Source organism: Chroicocephalus ridibundus, chromosome 8, assembly GCF_963924245.1.
Source record: "Chroicocephalus ridibundus chromosome 8, bChrRid1.1, whole genome shotgun sequence".
Lineage (NCBI taxonomy): Eukaryota > Metazoa > Chordata > Aves > Charadriiformes > Laridae > Chroicocephalus > Chroicocephalus ridibundus.
Genome location: NC_086291.1, coordinates 30087819 through 30096838, shown reverse-complemented (window position 1 = coordinate 30096838; position 9020 = coordinate 30087819). Strand labels below are relative to the sequence as shown.

The following is a 9020-nucleotide window of genomic DNA, read 5'->3' as shown; positions in this document are numbered from 1 at the left end:
AGTAAAAATTGAATAAGAGATCGAGAAATTAATAAAACCAGAAAAAAAAATTGTAATAAGGATTGCACAGGAAAGAGTTCAGAAGCATGTATTTCTCCTTCTCTAATTGCATTTGTTTTGTCTGACCTATTTCTCAGCAAATGCTCTACTCTTGAACAGTTCTGCTGGAGAAGATGGCTAAACTGCGAGAGGTATTTCTTAAATAAAACCCCATTAAATACTTACTATGTGACCCAGCAACCTGGATCTGAAAGAGGAGGTTCATTTCTCTTTTTGTTATGATGTGGCAGACATACCTCAATAATTTTGAATCACATTCTAAGCTGATGGGTAAGTAAACAATAGGAGAATTAGTCCTATAAAGCCTAAACAAAAGCTCAACATTTCCAGCAGCTGGAGTACAACAGCTTCTGCTGCTTTTTCCTTTGCTATCACAGTCACTGTTATAATTTGCTGGCAAGGACCGGGGTAAGTACATTGCAGCCAACATCCTCCCCGTAGGCATTAAGCAGTTTACCTGAATGATGTACATCGCTTCTGCCAGCTTAAGGCCTTGAGCCTTGAAATATTTTTCCTTAACGTTTGGTCCCTTGCACAAACGCGCGATATGCTCGCAGCTGCACCAGAAAGCCATCTCCCCCACAGCTGGGGCCAAGAAGTAACAGCTGTGCCAAGTGGCACGTATCGTGAACAATTAGGCAAAGGGATCACGTTATTTAAAGCCTTCATCCCCTCGGATGCGCAGCCATCAGAAAATAATGAAATGCCTTCCCACCAAAGGAAAGTGTATCTTGCAGTCTGATTAAGCAGATGAGTTGGTTTAGGAACAGGTTGCGGTGGCATTCACCTCCCCAGCACTGATATCTGTTGTAAAGCTGGATGTGTGCTCCAGCTGCCTCTGAGAAGAAATCCACTCCTAAAACCTTCACTGGGACAGAGAAGAAACAAAAAGGAGAGGTTAAGCTGTTCTCATGACCTTTCCAACCCAAAGTTTAAGACAAATGGAGATAGCGTGGGAGAGTAAATATCTCTGTAGCTCCCAATCTCTACATGCACAGAAGATTTTTTTTTTTTTTTAAATTATTGACAACTTTTGAAACACTCTTCACCTAGGCTACCAGTTCAGCAGCTTCATCAACAACTGATTTAATAGAAGGATGAACATTATCGAATGGATATTCACTGCAAATGGTCCTTACCAGAATCTCACCAAATCCTCAGATGTCGACCTAGAAAGTCCTGTGCTGGAGGTCAGGGGCAGGTCTGGAGGAAGGGATCCTGATCCTCAGGTCACTTTGCTGAGGTACCCTGGCTGTGAAGGCAGAAGTAAGCCATGGGTGGGGAGCACGAGCAAGGTGACTGCAGACAAATAGGCAGGACAGTGGCAGACAGCTAAAAGATACTTGAAAATACAAGCTACCGTGTAAGCACTGACGGCTATTTTCTAGGCATAGGTATTCTGTTCAGTTTGAGGATTTGATTTGTACAACTGTATTTCAACAAATGAATAGCTGAAAGGAAACATCAGTTCAGAACAGTAAAGTTTTCATATTAATAGTTATCTTAATAATAATAATAAATAAATAATAATAATGATGATGATAATGTGCCAGATACACTTGTCATGGCTAATATTGTATTCCAGCCCAACCAACCATTAAAACTGGCAACTGTTAATAATGGAAAAATAAAAAAAGGTAAAACTGTGGAGAAGTAGGAAGCTGAAAGGAATACACAGGTGCTTACTGGGAGAGCTGTTATGCATGTACATTGTCCTCTAAATCTATAGTTACGAACAACATTTGGCTGTATCTTGGATTGTATAGTACTTGACACCAATCCCACATAGTATTAAGTACATGCTTCATGTAAAGTGCAGGAGTAGAATCATAGAATCATTGAGGTTGGAAAAGACCCTTGGGATCATCGAGTCCAACCATCAACTCCACTCTACAAAGTTCTCCCTTACACCATATCCCTTAACACCACATCTAAACGAGTCTTAAACACATTCAGGGATGGTGACTCCACCACCTCCCTGGGCAGCCTATTCCAGTGTCTAACCACTCTTTCTGTGAAGAATTTTTTCCTAATGTCCAGCCTAAACCTACCCGGCTGCAGCTTGAAGCCATTCCCTCTTGTTCTATCGCTAATTACCTGTGAGAAGAGACAGCACCAACCTCTCTCCAATGTCCTTTCAAGTAGTTGTAGAGAGTGATGAGGTCTCCCCTCAGCCTCCTCTTCCTCAAAGTAAACAGTCCCAGCTCCTTCAGTCGCTCCTCATAAGATTTATTCTCCAGGCCCTTCACCAGCTTTGTTGCCCTCCTCTGCACTCGCTCCAGCATCTCGATATCTCTCTCCTATTGAGGTAGTCAATCCAACTGAAAGCTACACATACCTGAAAACATTTTTTCTAACTATAGAAATGTCTAAGTGTTTTCAGGCACAAGTTGTTTTTTTAAATTAAATTAAGTGTTGGCATTTCCACTTAGTGGTATACAACTATCATAAATTATTAGGAGAAGGATGCAAGTGATTATGAATTTTGAAAACTCAAATGTACAAGGTGCCCTTCCCTAGACCCAGGGAAGTGAATGCAAGGTTCTTCACCTGGTGGAACCAAATCGCTAGCACCTTGTGTTATCTTTATGAAGAAATGCAATCCCGTAGCTGATAGAAATAGCTTTGTGTACCAGAGATTGATTATGATATTTCTTGTAAAGCAAACTTTTTTAGTTATTATTGAGTCGCAGTGTATGTTTATAAAAACCAATTTTAAATATTTTTATATGCAGCCTTCCTTATAATATAGAGTATGCTTAAGAACTGAAATCCAAAATTGATCTTTTTGCAGCTATGTTCTATCTTTTCCTTGTGAATTTTTCACATTATAAACTGTATAGCACCTGATGGTCTTACTGACAACGCACGCTGTCCTGCCTCTGGCAGTACAAAATCGAAGAACAACAGATTTTTTCCTGTTAATTTTAGTAACAATACCATTTTGCACTATGAGCTCTACATTTTTTACTCTTGAAGGTGATGTATGAAGCAGGAAAAACAGTTCGGCTTTCAGATACTCAACAGAGGTTATGCTGGCAGTAAACAAAATCCTCTTGTGAACCTCTACAGGAAGGCAGTTTGATGCAGAGTTCACTGCGTCTCACCTGAGACATAGGTTGCTATCAAGAAAACTGCAGTTCCCAAATATCTTAAGGAATGTGAATGAAAGATGATATGGAAATATTTGGAACTGCAAGTCGTTGTTTCTGCGTGTTTTCATACTCCATTGTTTGCAGTATACTTGTTACAGTTCTTTAAACGTTTACTGACCTGTTAAAAATGCAGTAATTAAAATGTTTTGAGCTTCAAAGAAGCATATGGCAGATGTGTAGTCTTGTTTCTGCAGACTAAACATATATTATAATTATATATATTATTTGCCTGTATTCGTTTTTAAAACATGTCAGCTTTATCTAGTATACTATTCAACAGGTGTGTATTTCTGAATTAAGAGGAAAAACATTGAAAGAAAAAAAGCACAGTGAGTGGCTGCTAAAAATACTCATAAAAATGCTGCATAACTAAAAAAAAATAAACATTAAAGGCATAATAGCAATAGTTGTAATAGGCAATAGGCATAGTAGTGTTTCCCTCGGTTTGTGAATTGATTGAATAATTATCAGATAAATGCTCAAAGTAGTACATAATGAAAATTGTATTTGTTTTTGTAAAAAGATTTGCTGTTGGAAAGATTTCTAAGAGGAAGAAACAACTGCCTCAAACTACCACGATGTAGTACAAGGTCACCCATGTGAGTATTTCTGGTGTAAGGGATAGATCTTCAAAAAGAAATGCCAGATGGGGAAGCATCTTAAACTTAAGTCTCTCCCCATTACTATAGTTTCAGAATATCTTTGAGTCTTTGTCATGGTTTGGGCAGTCTTTTTGCCTGTTTGTCATGCAGGATAGAGTTTTTGAGCAGTGACAGTTTTCATCCCAGAAATATTGTTGCAGGCATAAGAAATACTGTGGAAGATGATGTGGAATGAAAGAAAGTAAAAGACAAAACTGTTTGAAGTCCAAAAAAGCCCAAACAATATTGAATGATGACAGAGGAAATTACACAGTGGTCTTGAGGCCTGAACATCCTTTGATTAACCAAGTGTCTACGCTGAGTAGCAAATCAATTTTCTCTCCCACAAAGTTATTTTGAGGTTTCATAAGTGTGGTTTAAGTTCCTGAGTAGAAAAAAAATTGCCTTCAAAACCTTTTGAAGAAAAATAAGTGGAAGAACCCCTAATTCATCATGAATCATCTGATAGCGCAGCAATTAGGTCAGGTGGGATAGGTGAGGCCAGTTCAGACCAAATATTTGAACTGCAGGTCCCCATATATGTAACAAGTACAAACCTTCATTCAGTGTCTCCATTGGATCCAGGAAATATTTTACACTGCCAGCTTTATTACCCCTTAAAAAAAAAATAAATTTAAATGCATTTTTAAGGGCTCTTTGTTTAAAGTCTCAGTCAGCTCTAATTTTGACCTGAAGCAACTCCATTATCTTTTGCAGCATGAGTGCATGAAAAGAATGAGGTTTTTTTTACCATTCTTCAGGCTAAGCTTGTCTTCAAAGTGTCCTCATATCCAGACAGAAGAAATGTTTCATCTAATCAGCTCTTCTTTGACATCTCTGTTCCTTTTTCTTTCTTTCCCCAAATTAGGCTTCCTCTGCCAACACAGACTGCTGTGATTCTGCCTGGCCTCTTACGTTACATCCACTCCACCTGACTGAGCAGAGCAAAGAGTGAGTTGCTCTTGAACTTACCACATCGTTCTAAAATACTGGTCTTATCAGCTTAATGCTGCAATAATTGTTCTTTTTTCCTGTTTGTGCCATGCAGTTCCTTTGACTGCAGGACAATCCCCTTATTTCCCCTTCCATTATGCTGAAAACGTTGATGTTCCAAGTTATCTCTACTTATTAAAGTCTGTCATCCAGAAGTTACCAGCTGCCATCCAAGTAGGTCAATCATTTATAACACATTTAACTCCAATCCTTTATTTTCCTTCATAAGTTCAAGGTCACCTTAAACCCGGAAAAGGCCTATAAAGCGGTGGAAAGATGAATGATCAAGGAAGCTGTGCATTCACTGTTGCTATAGGCTGTTTTTTTCCAAGCAGAATGCTATCAAAAGTGCTAATAATGTATAATAAAAAGACAAAGCAATTCAGCAAAATCCTGCACTGGGCAGTCAGGTCTGCCTCTGCCAGGAGTTTCACCTCTGGTCCAAGAAAATGCCATTGCAGCTGAGTACCATTTTGCCCTCATCCTACCCGGAGCCACAGTTCAGAAAGCAGTTCTCCACAGCTTTTTCTGGCTCCTCCCTAGACTCTGCGAGTGAAGCCAACAGGCTATTATTTCTAGCCTAATGAGGAAGCCAGATGTTAACCTGTTATCGCTGTACTGAGGAATTCAGCAGAAGTATGCCGCTTTTTGCCTGAGTTTCAGGGACCTAGTATTAAGTAACGCTGTATTGACCCACGAGGTATGTATATTTGTGCCATTTTCAGCTTCAGTGCTCCATCCTGCACTGGAGATTGCAGGGTTTTTTTAAAAGTTTGTACCTGGTCTGGAAAGATGAGAGCTGTGAATTGGCAAATTTTCCATGAAACTATCTTCTCAAAACTGTCAAGAGTAGGTTAATCTACAAAGGACAGAAGATCTTAACAAAGAGTGGTATCTCAGCAGCACAATAGGGAATGAAATTCATTGTGACAGCTGCAAGGTAAGGCACACTGGAAGGAACAATTGATACATTGATGGGATCTAAATTAACTGTAAGTACTCAGGGAAAACCGTCCTGGCTATCATTGTGAACAGCTCGGTGAAAATCTTTGCCCGGTGTTCAGTAATGATTAAAAACCAAACAAGACGTTACAATGTGCTAAGGAGAGAATAGAGAATACTTTTGAAAACGCAGTAAGGCCATTCTGTAAGTCAGTGTGTGAGCTCACCTTGAACCACGTGCTCAGTTTTATCTCTCCATCTTGAAAAGAACGTATCAGAAATAAAGAACAGGAGCTCTGAAAGTCTATCTTTTGAGGGAGATTGGTGGGTCAAATTCATTCTTTGATTTATACCCTGTGCTGTCCCTTTGAAATCAAATGTTTCTCCAGGTTATAAATCACTACGCAATACGACCTATTTAATTTAGGGAAGTTGTGCATGAAAGCGCTTATGATGGAGATACACAAACTAGTGAATGGCATACTGCAGACAGAGAGGCTTTCATTGTCCTTTCTGAGCAACCTTCGCTCGGAAATGACCAGCCACACATAAAAGCAAATACAAGAGTATCATTTTTACATATATATAGGCATCTACTACTTGCTCCATTTGAAATATATCATCTTTCCCCAGCTTTTTCTGCTTTAAAAATAATTCAGGGGTGCAGGAGTAGAGGAGGAAGAGTATTTAAACTTCCGTAGCAGAGGTAAGGACTGAGAAAGAGTATGACAAGTTGATTCTGGAAAAATATACCTCAAAATGAAAGGCAACTCAGAACAAGGCACAGGGAACGGCAGGACAAGGATATGCACATCATTGATACAGAAGCCAAAGGTAAGGTCAGGGAGCAACAGAAAAGAAAAAACAACCTAGGAGCTGATAAACAGAGTACCTGGACTGAAAACAATTTTGAGAAACTTGAGTTTTAGGCAACATTATACACTAAAACAGAGAAAAGCTACAGATTGCACCCACCCGCCCCCGTGTTGTGGCAGCAAAAAAACAGCCGGTCACTGACCAGATCAGTCGGTGTCTTTGATTGGGTTTTTAACAGCCTCTGCAGCCTGCATTTACACTAATTTCTAGCTAGGGCATGGTAGAATATCTGGGCACTAATTAGAAGTCTTTGTGTGCTTCTCTGTTTGAAATGTCTGAACCGAGTCAGAAGCTCTTGCTTCTGACTTGCAAGGCAGAATGAGGTGGTTATTAGTAATGAAAGCTGATCACAGAGGGAGATACTCAGACTGTGAATCTAATTCATAACAGGCTGGAGAGCGTGATTTCAGCAGGGCAGAAAAGGAACATTTCATTCTCTTGTTATATGCCTTGGCAGGGGAGAAAGCCCAAATGGAGCATGTCACAGAGACTCTAAATCTCTGTGCCAGATTATGTCATTTACCAGAGAGAAGAGGTATGTTGGGCAGTAAAAAAAAAAAAAGGAAAAAAGAAAAAAAAAAACCCTAAAGACTCATCTCTCCTGGTTTGGTTAATAGATGCTATGACCCATTTATAATGATGGTTCACATTCCTGTCTCCACTGAACCAAGGCAGAAAGGGGCAAGACACGGTACAAGCTTTGCCTTCCCACATCACTCTTTTTCTTTCGTGAGATCTCAAAATCTGAGTGATCCCAACTCGGAGAGGCGGCTGTTCTGATTGCCTTTGCATGGGTGCATACGAGATAAGAAAGTGTTTCCCATCCGTGTTAAAGGAAAAAACACAGTAGGCACTATTTTCACATTTAGTTTGGTATCAGGTAGCTGTTAAGTAGAATTTAATAAGGCTGTACATTTTATTTTTCTCTTTGGTTTATTGCTTGGCTAAACTGTTGGATTTAAAGAGCCAATAATTCTGTTTAGGAGTTGGAATAAAGACCATGTACTTCCTCCTGCTTTCCCACTAGGTCTTGGCTCAACTATTTATTACAGTGACAGGTATATTCATCAACTGCGTGTGTGAACAAATTTCATCCTGTGGGCTATGCATGACAGTTGGTTATGGTCACCGGAGTCACACGGCCATGTGGCTCACTACTTGGATGACATACCCTCTGTAACTGCAAAGAGAGCCTGAACAATTCCCAGCCACTTCGGTTTGCTCAGGGGTCTTCAGGGAGAAAAAGGCAGTAGAAGAGAAGCCAGCTTCCAGAATTTAATGAGGGATGTAGGAAATAGTTTCCTTTTCTATTGCAGGACCATGATATTATATCTGTGTAAACGGCCTTGGTTGTCAAGTGAGGATTTGCATAGACTTTATAAATATTAATGATGTGTTCTCTTGAGAACTGCTGTAAAGGTGAAATAGCCCTTGTGGCGTTCTTAAACAGTGTCCCTTACCAAAAACGATTACACAAGTGCATCTGCTGTGTATGCAGAAGACTATAGTTAGACATCACTTGATAACTCTTGACAAATGGACAATTATGAACATTTCTCAAGGTATCTTCCTCAGTAAGGTCACAGGAGGTTGTGCAAGCTGTCTATTAACTGTGCATCTCCGCTTTTCTTATATAGTGGGAAGCACATTTTACATACACTTTTTCAATGTTCATGAAATAGTTTTAACTTTTCAGCAGTAGTTTTGGGAAGTCAGCCAGAGAAGTTTTGCATGACAATAATAATTGCTCCAGTTACTAAAACCAGGCACAAGCCTGACAAAATATTAATAACATCAACACCTCTAGAGTGCTTCTGTTTTGTCTCTCCCATTCTCCTTTCTTTGGCATATTTATAAAGAAAGTATGACATCTTTGCAAAAAGAAAGGATTTGCTTAAGCAGTATTCTACTGTCTTCAACACAAATGTAATTAGGATAAGCAAAAAATAGTCATCAATGTTATTACAGTGAACATAGCACTCAGACTGTGACAACGGAGCTCTTGTGTGGAAGTGTCTAGACAACAAGCCAATAAACCTGGTTGGGTACAGCTCACACTATTTAAAATTCTTTATAGAACAGCTTTGTGAGTAAGATTTCAGGAGAAACAAGCAAAAGGTGAAAAATCTCTGCTATAAAAGTTTCAACACAATTTCTAGAGAGGGCAAGCATAAAAGTTTACAGTTCCCATTATGGCTTTCTCTGAACCAGACAAACCCTTGAGATTACGGTAAGGCAGGCATGCCAGGGTTATAAATATATTTATAGGAAGCACTGGTGCAGTGAGTAAATGGGCTGATGCTTCCAGCACGCTCCCAGGAGTAATTACACACGGGCTCCGCGGCTTCTCCAA

At 39.6% G+C, this 9020-nt stretch overlaps 1 long non-coding RNA gene across 1 annotated transcript in view; it reads right to left on the bottom strand.

Annotated features, from left to right (window-relative positions):
* Positions 1-1193: 1193 nt before the first annotated feature.
* Positions 1194-9020, bottom strand: part of LOC134520188 (uncharacterized) — a 36203-nt gene continuing 28376 nt past the window's right edge. Inside the window, exon 3 of the long non-coding RNA XR_010072371.1 lies at positions 1194-1312. This is a non-coding gene — a long non-coding RNA (uncharacterized LOC134520188). The remainder of the gene's footprint in view (positions 1313-9020) is intronic.